The 17,892-nt window shown below is 37.2% G+C and overlaps 1 pseudogene; it reads left to right on the top strand.

The window, feature by feature from the left end:
- Positions 1-8,361: 8,361 nt before the first annotated feature.
- LOC126070135 (RNA/RNP complex-1-interacting phosphatase-like) lies at positions 8,362-17,506 on the top strand (annotated as a pseudogene).
- Positions 17,507-17,892: the final 386 nt, after the last annotated feature.

The following is a 17,892-nucleotide window of genomic DNA, read 5'->3' as shown; positions in this document are numbered from 1 at the left end:
TTATGGATAACACTGAGAAGAATGGGAATTCCAGAATATTTAACAGTGCTCATGAGAAACCTGTACATATTTCAAGAGGCAGTGGTTCAAACAGAACAAAAGGATACTAAGTGGTTTAAAGCCAAGAACCGTGCGTGTCAGGGTTGTACCCTTTCACCATACCTATTCAATCTGTATCCTGACAAAATAATCTGAAAAGCTGGACTATATGAAGAAGAACAGGGCATCAGAATTGGAGGAAGACTCATTAACAACCTGTGTTCTGCAGTGAAGAGGTCTTGAAGCACTTACAGATGAAGATAAAAGGCCACAGCCTTCAGTATGGATTACACCTCAACATAAAGAAAACAAACATCCTCACAACTGGACCAATAAGTCACATTATGACAAACAGAGAAAATGATAAAATTCTCAAGGATTTTATTTTATTTGAATCCACATTACCTATGGAAGCAGCAGTAAAGAAAACAAATGATGCATTGCATTGGGCAAAGCTGTTGCAAAAGACCTCTTTAAAGTGTTGAAAAGCAAAGACGTCACTTTGAAGACTATGGTATGCCTGACCCAAGTCATGCTGTTTTCAGTCGCCTCATATGCATGCAATTAAATAGGCTTGAATTTTTTCTTCCGTTCTTTCAGCTTGAGAAATGCCTAGCATGTTCTTCCCTTTTGGTTTTCTATCTCCAGCTCTTTTCACATGTCATTATAATACTTTGTCTTCTCGAGAGGCCCTTTGAAATCTTCTGTTCAGTTCTTTTACTTCATCATTTCTTCCTTTTGCTTCAGCTGCTTGACATTTGAGAGCAAGTTTCACAATGTCCTCAGACATCGATCTGGGTCTTTCTTTCCTGTCTTTCCAATGACCTCTAGCTTTCTTCATGTATGATGTCCTTGATATTATTCCATGACTCGTCTTTGTTCACCATGCCAAATATATTCTTGATATGGTCTCTAAATTCAGGTGGATTATACTCAAGGTCGTATTTTAGCTCTCCTGGAGTTACTCTGATTTTTTCCAGGTTTAACTTGAACTTGCATATGAGCAATTGATGGTCTGTTCCGCAGTCGGCCCCTGGCCTTGTTCTGACTGATGATATTGAACTTTTCCATTGTCTCTTTCCACAGATGTAGGCAATTTGATTCCTGTGTATTCCATCTGGTGAGGTCCATGTGTATAGTTGCTGTTTATGTTGGTGAAAAAGAGGTTTTGCAATGAAGTCTTTGGTCTTGCAAAATTCTATCGTTCGATCTCTGGCATTGTTTCTATCACCAAGGCCATATTTTCCAACCACTGATCCTTCTTTGTTTCCAACTTTTGCATTCCAATCTCCAGTAGTTATCAATGCATCCTGATTGCATGTTCAATCAATTTCAGACTGCAGAAGCTGATAAAAATCTTCAATTTCTTCATCTTTGGCCTTAGTGGTTGGCACATAAAGTTGAATAATAATCATATTAACTGGTATTTCTTGTAGGTGTACGGATATTATCCTATCACTGACAGCATTGTCCTTCAGGACAGATCTTGAAATTTTCTTTTTGACTATGAATGCGACACCATTCCTCTTCAAATTTTCATTCCCAGTGTAGTAGATGGTCCGATTCAAAATGTCCAATACCAGTCCATTTCAGCTCACTAATGCCTTGGATGTTTATGTGTTCCATTTCATTTTTGATGATTTCCAATTTTCCTAGATTCATACTCATACATTCCACATTCTAATTATTAGCAGAAGTTTGCAGCTGTTTGTTTTCATTTTGAGTTGTGCCACATCAGCAAATGAAGGTTCCAAAAGCTTGACTCCATCCACATCATTAAGGTCGACTCTACTTTGAGGACGCCGCTCTTTCTTCCCCAGTTGTATTTTGAGTGCCTTCCAACCTGGGGGGCTCATTTTCTGACACTATATCAGACAATGTTCTCCTGCTATTCATAGGGTTTACACTGGTTAATTCTTTTCAGAAGTAGACACAGAGTCATTATACCAAAAGAATTAGTTGACGTTCAACCATTTTAAGAGGTAACATATGATTAGGAAACTATGGTGCTGAGGGATGAAGTCCAAGCTGCACTGAAGACATTGGCAAAGAACAAGACTCTAGGAATTGACTAAGTATCAATTGAGATGTTTCAAGAAATGGATGCAGCTCTGGAAGTGATCACTCATCTATTCCAAGAACTTTGTAAGACAGCTACCTGGCCAACCAACTTGAAGACAGCCATGTGGGTCAGCAGAAAAGAGGAATACCCTCAAAGGATGAATTGACACAGTGACAGCAACAATAGGCTAAAACATAACAACGATTGTAAGAATGGTGCAGGAGTGGGCAGTGTTTCGTTCCGTGGTACATAGGGTCGCTATAAGTTGGAACTGACTCGACGGCACCTACCACCACTACCAACAACATATGTGCGCAAAAGCTGGGCAATGAATAAAGAAGACTGAAGAAGAATTGATGCCTTTGAGTTGTGCTGTTGATGAAGAATATTAGACTGCTGAAAGAATGAACAAATCTGTCTTGGAAGAAGTACAACCAGAATTCTCCTTAGAAGCAAAGAATAGTGAGACTACATCTCAAATACTTTGAACATGTTATCAGGAGGAACCAGCTCCTGGAGAAGGACGGCATGCTTGGTAAAGCAGAGGGTCAGTGAAAAAGAAGAAGAACCTCAATGAGGTGGATTGACACAATGGCTGCAACAATGGGCTCAAGCATAACAATGATTGTGAGGATGGTACAGGATTAGTCAGTGTTTTGTTCTGTTGTACATAGGATCACTATGAGTTAGAATCAACTCAATGGCACCTAACAACAATAGCAACAAGGACAAAAATAAACAAACAAAAAACCATTTGACTTTGGGGCAATTCCGACTCTTGTAGACCCCATATGTTACAGAGTACAACTGTGCTCCACAGGGTTTTCAAAGCTGTGAAATTTTGAAACAGATGGGAGGAACCTCTGAGTGAGTTCAAACCACCAACATCCTGGTTAGTAGTAAAGCACTTAACCATTTGCATCATCTAAGACTTCTAGGGATAATGGTAGTCCGAGTAAAATCTACTCACATATTGGGAGTCTAGATTTGAAAGTTCATGTCATTTTTCTTTTGTATGATTGAATAATATGGACCTAATTCAATGATAACTTCAAAAAGTTCTTACTGAACTTTTACTTAGTTCAAATTTCAGTGTTCTATACATTAACAGTATGTGTGCAAAGTCTTCAGAAATGGGTTACATGCATGTTATAAATGCTCCATTCAAAAATTTCACCCCTTATTAGCTTGATACTTGCAGGAAAAATTTTTTATGGGTTATACACTAATGTTTTAATTTTTAAAATGACATGGATCAATGACCAAAGAGCTTAAGTATTTATTTTCCTGGATATATACTACCATATTGCTTTGTAGATGCCAATAATATGATCCTACACATTTTTGATTAAGTGCTGCTAAAATTTAGACTGCAATAATCAAAGACCTGTTCAATTTAAATTTTAGATTATTTAAGAAGTCTTCAGCAAAAAAGAGACTATAATATGTGATGATTATTGTAGATGTTATGAAAGAGGCTGTTAAATCTAGGGGGAATGTTCATCAGCATACTGTAATCAGCAACTAGAGAGAATGTTTAATTACAGTTATTTAGGTGACAAGTTGATGTAGTAGTGGCATTGAAAGCAGAAAAGGATGCCTGGATTAACACTTGCAGCATGTAAGAGGATATGAAAATGCATCAGTATCATTGAAGATGTCTCATTATATGATTGTTTACATTCATTTTTTGTCTTACTCTACAGATTCCAAATTCAATCCTCACCATTGCTTGGCTTATATTTTCCTCAGAGAGAAGCATTACATTTTGTACAAGGAATAAAATCCTAGATTTTAAAAAAGAGGTGGCTTATTTTATTTGCTTTGTTTTATTTTAATGGCTTATCCAGGATTTATTCATTACAAAATAGCATTGGTTGACTACCACCTTTTTTACTTTAATCTCTTGGTAGTATAGAATGCGTGAATTACTTCTGATTTTTACTATTAAAGAAAACTTCATTATAACGTACATATTTAAGAAGAGACCTCTTTAAAAGTTCTCAATTATTCATCAATCATAGTGTTTATATAATTAAATTTGAAGACAGCACTTTTGAATACTGTTGTATTATCCTCGAAAGGTTGCTATAACAGATTACCACAAACTGGGTGGCTTAAAACAACAAAAATTGATTTTCTCACAGTGCTGGAGGGCAAAAATGTGATATGGATGCATTGGCAGGGCCCTGCTTCCTCCAGAGACTGTAAGGGAGTGTCTGTCCCTTGCCTCTGCCAACGATGAGGGGCTGTCAGCATTCCTGCACTTGCGGCTGCATCATTCAATCTCTGTCTCCATAGTCACATGGCCTTCTCTTCTTTTCTGTGTGTCTCTCCTCTACGCTTTTTTCATGACACTTGTCAATGGATTTAGGGTCACCAGGATAATCCTGGATAATCTTCTTACCTCAAAACCCTTAACTTAATTACATCTGCAAAAAATTTTTTTCCAAATAAAATAACATTTGCAGGTTCCAGGGATTAGGACTTGGGATGGGGCCACCATTCAGTGCACTACAATTGGTTTATCTGATATGACATCCAATACTGTATCTCCTAGGAACAACACATAGCAATTTTTCAAAGCAGATTTTTAAAGGACATGGCAGATTAGTTAAGTGAATATGCTGTAATTTTAAGACCATATTAAGTAATGTCACATGTTTTAATGATTTGGAATGAATGCTAAATATATACTAATTTATGAAGTATCTCTCTGAGTTACAATGAATTCCTTAAATGGTGTTTTATTTTCGAGATTATTGTTGTTCAAATAAAATTATCTGATTCCCTTATATTTTTATGAAATACATTGAAATACTACATTCTTACTGATTGTAAAAATGTATGCTTATGTCATTTTAGTAAATGGGCATATAATTATTTTGCCGTTCTGTGAGCCAAGTGTTGTTGTAGGCAAGGAAATATAAACTATCCAGGTGTTTAGAATTTTAGCAAATGCTTATAATAGAAAAAAAAATTAACAGTACTAATATACAATAATGCAAAGTTTGAATATATACACATATATTACTGAACATGTATGTATATGTATATATTATGCATATATAATAATATATGTATATATACGCAAAATTGGTTTGATTCAGTTTGTATGACTTTGAGTTCTAACTCTTAAAATTTTATATATCTCTTTTTTTTTTTTATAATAAGATTCTTAAATACAGGAGACAGTCCATAACGTGTACGTAAAATCTAAACTCAGTGCCCCATGATATGATGTACGTTTGTTAATATCTATGCAACACACATTTATTTAATATTTCTATTATGTTTCAGGCAGTATTATAGAAACTAGGGTTACAGTGGTAAACCAAAAATCAGGCAAGATCCTTGCCTATGAAGAGGTTATATATTAATAATAATCTAATAATTTTCTAATAAATAAATGGTATGTTTACATCTATTACATATATTTAAAATTGCATATATAATTAAATATATTTACATATAGTTTTTACATGAGATTGTATGCATAATTATGTATATTTATAATTTCATGTATTTATGACTGAAAGGACTATGTTAAACATGGACTTGGCCCAGGCAATGAGAAGTAAACACCAGTCAATTAACACCTATTCTTCTTCTCCCTCTATCCTCATTGTTCCTTACAATGCTAAGCGGTCAGAAATCCCAGTTAGAAGGCAGAAAAGCAGACCTCTGCCTCACTAGTGAGACCATAGTTCTGTGGAGATGGTTTAAATTTAAATCAAGACTGGAATTTGATTACTACCTAGGAGTGGAAATTTTAATTGCTGAATTAAAATTTGTAATTTAAAGTTATTATGAGACTTTCTATTATCTACTAATGACTACAAGTCAGTCATAGTACCTATTGAGCTTTCATTCAGTTCTTGAGGAAGAACTTGCTCCTGGCAGCACATTTTAAAGGATGAAGATAAAATAAGGAAGCTTTATTTTTGACTCTAGGTTGGTAGGGTGTGATATATGAGATGGAAGGAGAAACGTGAAACTCATTCTATCCCACATATCCCGCTTATTTTACATATAAGTTATATTGTGATGGAAATAAAGCCTGATCTTATTATAGAGAGTAAGGGATGGTGGGGTTGTACACTTTAGAAAAGGTCATCAGGGAAACACCTGCCAGCTGTTTTTTGTTTTGTTCTTCCCGTATATTTCTTCAGAAAAATTACTAACTTTATTTCAAACTCTACATGTTCAAAACTGGATTCATAATAATTCCCTCCAATCAGTCCTTGGTTCTTCTGTGTGCATGCTTCTCAGCTGTGTTAGTGAGTAGATGAGAAATTTTAACTGGCTCAGGACATGGGGTTTGGGTAACCTGGGTTGGATGTGAGAGCAGTATGACAACTGCTGAGCAAAGGCATCAAAGAAGACAGTACTGAATGATAAAGGCAGAGTTAGCAATCAAACGAACAGTCAAAGACATGAAGTTACAGGCGGAGCAAAATCATCCTTATCCAAGGAAGAGATTTCAAACAGGGATTGGAAAATAATAATACTAAGGAGAAAGGAAGAAGTACCAGGAGAGATCTCCTGAGACACTAAGAGTAAGACTCAGATTATATTTCAGAGTATCCTGCTACTATATGTGTTGTTGTTGTTCTTGTTCTTAGGTGCCGTTGAGTCAGTTCCGACTCATAGCAACCCTATGCGCAACAGAATGAAACACTGCCTGGTCCTGAGCCATCCTTACAATCATTGTTATGCTTGAGCTCATTGTTGCAGCCACTGTGTCAATCCACCTCATTGAGGTTCTTCCTCTTTTCCGCTGATCCTGTACTCTGCCAACCATAATGTCCTTCTCAAGAGACTGATCCCTCCTGACAACATGTCCAAAATATGTAAGACACAGTCTCGCCATCCTTGCTTCTAAGGAGCATTCTGGTTGTACTTCTTCTAAGACAGGTTTGTTTGTTCTTTTGACAGTCCATGGTATATTCAATATTCTTTGCCAACACCACAATTCAAAGTCGTCAATTCTTCTTCGGTCTTCCTTATTGACTGTCCAGTTTTCACATGCATATGATGTGATTGAAAATACCATGGATTGGGTCAGGTGCACCTTAGTCTGCAAGGTGATATTTTTCCACTTCAACACTGTCCAACAGATTTACCCAATGCAATGTGTCTTTTGATATCTTGAGTGCTGCTTCCATGGCTATTGATTGTGGATCCAAGTAAAATGAAATCCTTGACAACTTCAATCTTTTCTCCATTTATCATGATGTTGCTCATCGGTCCAGTTGTGAGGATTTTTGTTTTCTTTATGTTGAGGCGTAATCCATACTAAAGGCTGAAGTCTTTGATCTTCATTAGTAAGTGCTTCAAGTCTTCTTCACTTTCAGCAAGAAAGGTTGTGTCATCTGCATAATGCAGGTTGTTAATGAGTCTTCCTCCAATCCTGAGGACTCATTCTTTTTCATGCAGTCCAGCTTCTCATATTATTTGCTCACCATATGGACTGAATAAAGGTATGGCAAAAGAATACAACCCTGACGCACATCTTTCCTGACTTTAAACCAATCAATATCCCCTTGTCCTGACCAAACAACTGCCTCTTGATCTATGTAAAAGCTCCTCATGAGTACAATTAAGTGTTCTGGGATTCCCATTCTTTGCCATGTTATCCATAATTTGTTATGATCTACACAGTCGAATGCCTTTGCATAGTCGATAAAACACAGGTAAAAACAATCCTTCTGGTATTCTCTGCTTTTAGCCAGGTTCCATCTGACATCAGCGATGATATCCCTGGTTCCATGTCCTCTTCTGAAACCGGCCTGAATTTCTGGCAATTCCCTGTTGATATACTGCTGCAGTCATTTTTGAATGATCTTCAGCAAACTTTCGCTTGCATGTGATATGTGTAGTAGAAAAAAATACTACCATTATCCAAACCATGCAAATTGAAGGCTAGAATTGTCCTTTTTTTATTCAGCTCCCTCTCCATACCCATACTGCCACCCAATCAGTTATAAAGTCTTACAGATGTTAATTCTTACATGCACCTTGATTCAGATCTCCTTAACTATACTGACTTGATATGTGCACTTATCAGTCTCTCCGGTGGGCATCCTTTCTAGGCGTTTTCCCTGATTATAATCTTATTCAAAAGCAGGTAATGCTCATACTTTTTACAATGTGAGCTATCTTTAAGAAAAACTTAGCCATGGAACTCATTTGCTTAGAACCAACCACTGTGTCTGCAATGTAGTCCATATAAATGCAGTCCATTCTTGTTCAAGTGAATGACGTTCAAGACCCACCGTCGCAAACCCTATGTGCCTTTGCTTGCACGCTTGCTATCCCCTGGCAGGCCCTGTCTGTACAGCTACTGTGTTCCTCTTTATCTGTACTTAACTGAATACTATTTAGCAATACAAAGGAACAATAACTACAACAATGGAAGTGAAATCTCAAAAGCGGTATGTTATGTGAAAAAAAACCTAGACAAATTTTAGACACTTTTTAAGGCTAAATACTATATGAGTTCCTCTTTATAAAACTCTAAAAAACACAAAAGTATAGTGACAGAAAGCAGGTCAGTGGTTAATTTTAGGAAGAAATCAAAGTTATAATTCTAAGGGCGATAGTTATAAAACTTTAGATTTTTTAAAATATCCCCATGTATCAGTTCTAAAGAGGCATATGATTCCTTCTAAATTGTATCTAAAATGTGGAATGCTTATTAGCTGAAGATCCTGCTGTGGGTGAGCTTGAAAATTCACTATTCATCCTGTCTTGACTCAAGTTCAAAGACTAAATTGTGGCAGCATATGAGCAGCGTTGTTCTGCTCTGTTTATTTTGTCAAAGAGTGAGTAGTCACAAGAGTCAAAATCTGTGTGCCTTAGCGCAGATCTTGATGGCTTAGATCTAAGAAATATAAATTCCTAGTTCCCTGCCATTAATGGAATGAACCTACCATGCATATAGCTGTTCATTGCTTTAAGTTACTAAATGGTAACAATTCCAGTAAAACTCTTGCACTCATATCACCAAAATATTTTTTTGAATAATCACTGTATTTTCTCCATCCTAACTGTTTTACATTTTTCCTGGACACATTTCAGAGTGATTTTTATTCCAAATGAGCCTTGGAAGATTTGGACAGCCATCTGTCTAAAGGTGTGGCATGACATTAAAGAATGAATTGTATTATTTTTAGTTATTTGATTCTATAATTAATCTATTCATTCTATGTCTCATTAACACTTGAAAGAGTTCTGATACAAAAAATTCTGCTTCTCTAAAGAGTTCTGGTGGTTCAATAGTTAAAGTTCTTGGCCACTAACCTAAAGGTCAGTGGTTCGAACCCACCAGCCCATCCCTGGGAGAAAGATGTCACAGTTTGCTTCTGTAAAGATTTACAGCCTTAGAAATGCAATGAGACAGTTCTACTCTGTCCTGTAGGGTCACTATGAGTCAGAATTGACTCATTAGCAATGGATTTGGTTTAAGGATGCTATGAACCATAGGTATTTTTTTAGATTTCTAGTGTATGTTAGTTTTGGTGATTGGATTAAAATGAAAATTTCTATTTATTACATTATGTATTATCCATAACCTTTTTCAGAATCACCATTCTCAACTGGGCCTCTACCCTTCCTCAAAAACTACAATTGCAATTCAATAAAATCTTTCTCTGATTACAGTGGTAATACCAAATGTAATCATTTAGGAGATTTTTGGCTGCAACCAATGAAGAACCTTGAGTTAAACCAGCTTAAAAAACAAAGCAGTGTCTCTCAAAGTGTGGTTCCCCATACCAGCAGCATCATCACCACCTGGGAATGTCAATGCAAATTTTGTAAATGTAGTAATGTAAATTTTGTAGCTCCACCATAGACTTACTGAATCATAAATTATGGGGATTGAGCACAGCAATCTGTGTTTTAACAAGCCCTCAACTTGATTCTGAGAATCTGCAATAAAAATATGTTACTAACAAAAGAGCAAAGTCCAGAATAGGGCAGCTCCACTTTGTGAAATAATTTGGAATTTGTGGACAGTCTCTGGCAAAAGTCTTGAAGTGAGTGTTGGAAAACAAAATTTAATTTGAAAAGTGAGTTTTTCACTTAAGCCACAAGTTGGTATTTTGGTAGGAAATCTGTTTGCCTGCATGCATTGGTTTGTAAAGGGTGTTTTAGAACTAATGAGTTTTTTTGTTTGGTTTGATTTGTTTGTTTTATAACCTTATCTTCTTGCAAAACAAAAACAAACAGAAAAACCATGAAACAAATAATTGTCAAGTTGACAAAATGATCTTATTTCCCAAACTTAACAGTTAACTCATGTTGACTCAGGTAGTCTCAATTTTTAATCCTGCCATTGGTCGTTTTTCACCTTTAAGTAGAGATTAGATTTCTACATCCACCTGAGTACTTAATTGACGCTGTGGGATAGGTTTTGTAAGTCTGGCAAGGTTAAGGTTAATATTAGAGCACATAAACCAAAACCAAACCCATTGCTGTCCAGTCAATTCTAACTCGTAGTGACCCTATAGGACAGAGTAGAACTGCCCCATAGAGTTTCCAAGGAGTGCCGGATGGATTTGAACTATTGGCCTTTTCGTTAGCAGCCGTAGCATTTCACCACTGTGCCACCAGGGTTTCCACTGAAGCACATAAAATCAAAAATTCCTAAAATGTCTCTGATATATAGGAAAATTACTCCATGGAATTTAAGGTTTAAATGGGTAATTGAATACTTGTTTTCTATTGGAAATACCTTTATTGTTCACCCAGCCTTTTTTTTTCCATCAGATTCTTACCTAATACAAGGCCATTATTTTTCCCAATATCCTTTCTGCATAGTGTAACTACAAGGGTCAGTATCAAGAGACTTTCTCTCTCTCCAGTGTATGGTAACATAAATGGGTAACTTAAACTTAAACCTAGCTGTTTCATATGTAAAGCTGGCATTTTTTTTTTTTTTTGTCCTATTTTCTGTGTTTGCTCAAAGGCTCTTTTCCATTGTTCAGAAAGGAGTTGGCAACATGGCAATCAGATTTTTCCCATTTCAGGTTTTTGCTTCTATATTAAATCTTCTATTTCTGGCTTAAGGCCATTCACTAAAAGTGAGGAGAGAGCTGAGGTTGTGTTTATTTCAGGATCTACTCCTGATTGCTGACTAGAAGTTTTATAAAGACTATTCCTGATATATCCAATGGACTTAAACTTTGTTTACGGGACTACTTAGAGACTGTATTAGTTTTCTGGAGCTGCTGTAACAAATTATAATGAGCCTCATGCTTTAAAACAATAGAAATATATTCTCTCACAGTTCAAAATCAAGGTGTCAGCAGGGCCACATTCCCTCTGAGGACTCTAGCGGAGAATCCTACCTTGCCTCTTCCAGCTACTGGGGGCTGTCTGCATTCCTTAGCTTATGGCTGCTCACTCCAATCTTTGTCTTCATCTCCACATGGTCTTTTCCTCTATCATTTTTCCCTCTGCCTTTCTTTTACAAGAATACTTTTCATTTGATTTACAATCACCTGGGTATATCAAGATGATCTCATTTGAAGACCCTTAATTTAATTATATCTGCAAAAACCATTTTTCTAAATGAAGTCATTGTCACAGGTTTTGGGTGGATATATCTTTTGGAAGAACACTATTCAACCCACGGTAGAGTGTAAGCAATTTTTACTGGGAAATGTTGGGGAAGACTTTGACAAATCTTCTTTTATCATCTACAGCTTTTCTAAACCCTTCTGGTTTCCTGTGAAACTTGTAGTGTTTTAGTCTCCTTCAAGATCTTCCAGGTATGCATTTTCTCTTTTTTTGCATCTTAGGTTCTTACTAATATATGAACTAATTCATTCAGATTTGAGAACCCTGGATTGTGTGTTCCTCAAACAATTTATAAATTCCACTGTGAATTTCTTTCTTTTCTAGGCTTCAGAAAGTCTTGGCAAGTGGTTTTAAGCTCAAACTAATATCTAGGACTAAAAGCCTAGATTAAAAAGGGCTTGCCTTCTTCAGAAAAAGGTGAACCATAAAAAGGACTTTGTGCTATTGGTGATTTCTGACCAATCATGGAAGAAATCAGCTTGTCAAAAAGAGGATAGGAACAGAGGGGAATGGAAAAACACTGTTTAAAAGTATGCAGAAAGGAATAGTGAGATAAAACATTTAGGGCCACATTGTGGTTTCTGAGGACCTAAAAATTGTGGTTTAATTTTAGGCCCTGTATTTATTGGCTTTAGATGAGGAATCATTTGATTTAAAAAAAAAAATAGTATCAGAATTTCTCTTGGAAGCTTCTTCACATCAATAAAAAAGTGCTGACCATTGGATGTTTGAAGTTTGCCTCCTATTTTCCTAGGGTGCAACTCAAATAAATAATTTTTCATATTGAAATTTCCAGAACTTCTAATCATAAGTTATCTTTTTTGAAATTATACCACCTAGAAAGATCTGTCATTTTGTCGTATTGTGAGGGCTTGGGTGTTGTTGTGATGCTAGAAGCTATGCAACCAGTATTCAGATACCTGCTGGGCCACCCGTGGAGGACAGATTTCAGCTGAGCTTCCAGACTAAGAAAGACTAGGAAGAAGGACCAGGCAGTCTACTTCCGAAAAGCATTAGCCAGTGAAAACCTTATGAATAGCAGCAGAACAGTCTCTGATATAGTGCTGGAAGATGAGCCCTCCAGTTTGGAAGCCGCTCAAAAGATGACTGGGGAAGAGCTGCCTCCTCAAAGTAGAGTTGACCTTAATGATGTGGATGGAGCAAAGCTTTCAGGACCTTCATTTGATGATGTGGCACGACTCAAAATGAGAAGAAACAGCTGCAAACATCCGTTAATAATCGGAAACTGGAATGTATGAAGTATGAATCTAGGAAAATTGGAAATCGTCAAAAATGAAATGGAATGCATAAACATCAATATCCTAGGCATTAGTGAGCTGAAATGGACTGGTATTGGCCATTTTGAATCAGACAATCATATAGACTACTATGCTGGGAATGACAACTTGAAGAGGAATGGTGTTGCATTCATCATCAAAAAGAACGTTTCAAGATCTATCCTGAAGTACAACGTTATCAGTGATAGGATTATATCTATACACGTACAAGGAAGACCAGTTAATATGACTATTATTCAAATTTACACACCAACCACTAAGGCCAAAGATGAAGAAATAGAAGATTCTCATCAGTTGCTGTAGTCTGAAATTGATTGAACACGCAATCAAGATGCATTAATAATTACTGGCAACTGGAATGTGAAAGTTGGAAACAAAGAAGGATCAGTAGTTGGAAATTATATCTTTGGTGACACAAACAATGCTGGAGATCGAATGATAGAATTTTGCAAGACCAACGACTTCTTCATTGCAAATATCATCTTTCACCAACATAAATGGTGACTATACACATGGACCTCACCAGATGGAATACACCGAAATCAAATTGACTACATCTGTGGAAAGAGATGATGGAAAAGCTCAATATCATCAGTCAGAACAAGGCCAGGGAACGACTGTGGAATAGACCATCAATTGCTCATATGCAAGTTCAAGCTGAAAATGAAGAAAATCAGAGCAAGTCCACAAGAGCCAAAATATGACCTTGAATATATCTCACCTGAATTTAGAGACCATCTCAAGAGTAGATTTGACTCATTGAACACTAGTGACCTAAGGCCAGATGAGTTGTGGAATGACAGCAAGGATATCATCCATGAAGAAAGCAAGAGATCACTGAAAAGATAGGAAAGAAAGAAAAGACCAAGATGGATGTCAGAAGAGACTCTGAAACTTGCTCTTGAGCATTGAGCAGTTAAAGCAAATGGAAGAATTGATGAAGTAAAAGAACTGAACAGAAGATTTCAAAGGGCGTCTCGAGAAGACAAAGTAAAGTATTAGAATGACATGTGCAAAGAGCTGGAGATGGAAAACAAAAAGGGAAGAACACGTTAGGAGTTTCTCAGGCTGAAAGAACTGAAGAAAAAATTCAAACCTCGAATTGCAATAGTGAAGGATTCTATGGGGAAAATATTAAATGATGCAAGAAGCATCAAAAGAAGATGGAAGGAATACACAGAGTCATTATAACAAAAAGAATTAGGCAATTTTCAACCATTTCAAGAGGTGGCATATGATCAGGGACCAATGGTACTGAAGGAAGAAGTCCAAGCTGCTCTGAAGGCATTGGAGAAAAACAAGGCTCCAGGAATTGATGGAATACCAATTGAGATGTTTCAACAAACAGATGCAGCAATGGAGGTGCTCATTCATCTATGCCAAGAAATATGGAAGACAGCTTCTTGGCCAACTGATTGGAAGAGATCCATATTTATGCCTATTCCCAAGAAAGGTGATCCAACCAAATGTGGAAATTATAGAACAATATCATTAATATCACAACCAAGCAAAATTTTGCTGAAGATCATTCAAAAATGGCTGTAGCAGTATACCGACAGGGAACTGCCAGAAATTCAGGCAGGTTTTAGAAGAGGTCGTGGAACCAGAGATATCATTGCTGATGTCAGGTGGATCCTGGCTGAAAGCAGAGAATACCAGAAGGATATTTACCTGTGTTTTATTGACCATCAAAGGCATTTGACTGGTGAATTATAACAAATTATAGATAATATTGTGAAGAATGGGAATTCCAGAACACTTAAGTATGCTCATGAGGAACCTTTACATAGATCAGGAGGCAGTTGTTAGGATAGAACAAGGGGATACTGATTGGTTTAAAGTCAGGAACCATGCGTGTCAGGGTTGTGTTCTTTCTTTCACCATACATATTCAAACTGTATGCTGAGTGAATAATACAAGAAGCTGGATTATACGAAGAAGGGTTGGAGGAAGGCTCATTAACAACCTGCGTTATGCAGATGACACAACCTTCCTTGCTGAAAGTGAAGAGGACTTGAAGCACTTACTAATGAAGATCAAAGACCACAGCCTTCAGTATGGATTGCACCTCAACATAAAGAAAACAAAAATCCTCACAACTGGACCAACGAACAACATCATTATAAACGGAGAAAAGATGGGAGTTGCCAAGGATTTCATTTTACTTGGCTCCACAATCAACAGCCATGGAAGCAGCAGTCAAGAGATCAAAAGACCCATTGCATTGGGTAAATCTGCTGCAAAGGACCTCTTTAAAGTGTTGAAGAGCAAAGAAGTCACCTTGAAGACAAAGGTACGCCTGACCCAAGCCATGGTATTTTCAATCTCACCATACGCATGTGAATGCTGGACAATGAATAAGGAAGACTGAAGAAGAATTGATGCCTTTTAATTGTGGTGTTGGTGAAGAATATTGAATATACCATCGACCGCCAAAAGAATGAACGGAGGTCTGTATTGGAAGAAGTACAATCGGAATGCCCCTTAGAAGCAAGGATGGTGAGACTACGTCTTATATACTTTGGACATGTTGTCAGAAGGGATCAGTCTCTGGAGAAGGACATCATGCTTGGCAGAGTACAGGGTCAGCAGAAAAGAGGAAGACCCTCAAAGTGGATTGACACAGTGGCTGCAACAATGAGCTCAAGCATAACAACGATTGTAAGGATGGCTCAGGACTGGGCAGTGTTTCCTTCTGTTGTGCATAAGGTCGCTAACGACAGCAACAACAATGAGAAAGATCTGGGCATGAGTTAGAGTTACAGTGTAAATACACTTAAGAAGCAAAAGTTGGGCCTAGAGGAAGTGCTGACTTAGCCTGAGACGAGCCCATGAGAGTATGACACATTGTGTCTCAGATGTTCAACCTAATAGTTAGCCATCTCTCGTGGCAGCTATAACAATATGCAATGTCCATTGTATGGAATCCTTTCACAGGAAAACTCTCCAATAATCAGACCTTCACAGCCTAAACAAGGTGAGATTTCAAAATGTTCTCATATTGTTTTGTTTGGTGTCTCAGGGAAAAGTTTGTAGTATAAGGGTGTCAGTATGACAAACCCTTTTCAACTTATCAGCCGTGCGTGCAGCCTCAAGTGCAAACATACACATTAGTCTTACACCTACCTCTTCCCAATAAAATTCTTCTTATGGAGCCACAACAGAATATGGATAAGGACAAAGAGTAGTGTTAACAAGGCAGAATTTCATCAGGGATAAGTATTTTCAATTCAGATCAGGTAATCACCAGATTCTAAAAGAATGATCATCATTCTTAGGAGAAAAGACTTAACTCCATATTTGGGAGTTAACAAAAAGATATCAGAGCTCAGACACAATAAAAGACTGTCCTCCCTTGTCCTATATCAAAGAAATCTCCAAGCAGGAAACTCAACCCCTAAAGTAGGAGCACACTGTTCCACAAGGATGAGGTAGTCTTGGTTAACAATGTTAAAACCAAGGATCTTTTTCTTGCACGGAGGGCACAGGTCTGGCATTTTTGGCACTATTGGTGTTGGGTGGGTAGCATCATGGGACCCACATGAGCTGCCGGTATGAGTTCCAGCAGTAACTGGGCCAGGGAAGTGTCTTTTCTGGACATTCTTCATCCAAAAGGAAGCACAAAAACCACATCCACTGAAGGTGGAAAGACCACTCCCTGTTGGGCAATGGATGCCTTGGACTAGTTTCATTGCTTTCAAAGTTCATTTGAAAAAGAGTTTTGAAGGGAATCTTGGCTTCAGAAGAATGTTTTTCCCGTTTGGATCTTTTTAACAATACCCAAGAACAAAATGAAGTACTTGGACTGATTATTGATTTAACATATACTCAACATTATCATAACCCAACTGTAAAAATTTTTACAGTTGGGCATCAGGCACCTGATGATGACACTATTTTTAAATTCAAATGTGCTGTTAATGGACTTTTGAAAGAAAATTAAGATAAAGACAAATTTATTGGAGTCTTCTGTAACCTATGGTTTAAAAAGGACTGGCTATCTCATCTGCAGATATTTGATTGATGTAAAAGGTATGAGGCCAGATGATGTAAGTGAATTATTCAATAGGTGCTGGGAACATTGTATAGAAAGAAAAAACTACATTGAAAACCTTCAGAATGGTTCTATCAGAAATAATGGGGTTCTAGTGTCCCAGTTTAAGCGGTTCTGAATAATCAACACACCTCATGGAACTAGTCTATACCAGTAAAGAGTTTGTTCACCAAGGCCCTAGGTATAATCTACATTGGACCCAATATTATTCCAGTGCCTTCTCGGCATTTCCATTCTGAGATCCAGGAATTATAATAGTCAGTCAGGAAATTTTCACAGAGTCAGAATGTTTACCATAGAGGCCTTATTCCCCTTTCTGGTCCCATTGGACAGGACTATTCACAAAGGAGATACTCTTGGAATATAAAGCCAGACATCAGTGAAGCAGCCAGAATAAAAGGTTACCTTCTAACAGACCTTACAACAGACAATGCTATGGATCCTATCCTGTTGGGGATGGTCTGAGTTACATGAATCTCTTCTAGAAATCTAACTGGAGACCAGAGCTGGACTGAAGACAGCTGGAATGGCTTCATTGGATCAGGGCGACTAAGGTTTATTATCTATTTTATTGTTCCTTTTTGTGTTAACTATCCTTGGCAGCACAGTGGTTAAGTGCTATGGCTGTTACCCAAAGGTCAGCAGTTGAAATCCACCAGCTGCTCCTTGGAAGCCCTAGGGCACAGTTCTACTCTGTCCTATAGGGTCACTATGAGTCAGAGTTGATTCAAGAGCAAGCGGTTTTGTTTTATGTATTAAAAATTAAGGAAAAATTATATATTTACCTCTTTGCTGATAAATTTGCAGAAATTGCAACAGTAAAGAAAAAGTCTGTAATTCCAGTCTTAAAA

This window comes from Elephas maximus, chromosome 1 (assembly GCF_024166365.1).
Source record: "Elephas maximus indicus isolate mEleMax1 chromosome 1, mEleMax1 primary haplotype, whole genome shotgun sequence".
Classification (NCBI taxonomy): domain Eukaryota; kingdom Metazoa; phylum Chordata; class Mammalia; order Proboscidea; family Elephantidae; genus Elephas; species Elephas maximus.
Note: the sequence above shows the minus strand (reverse complement) of the source record. Positions and strands in the feature narration are given on the sequence as shown.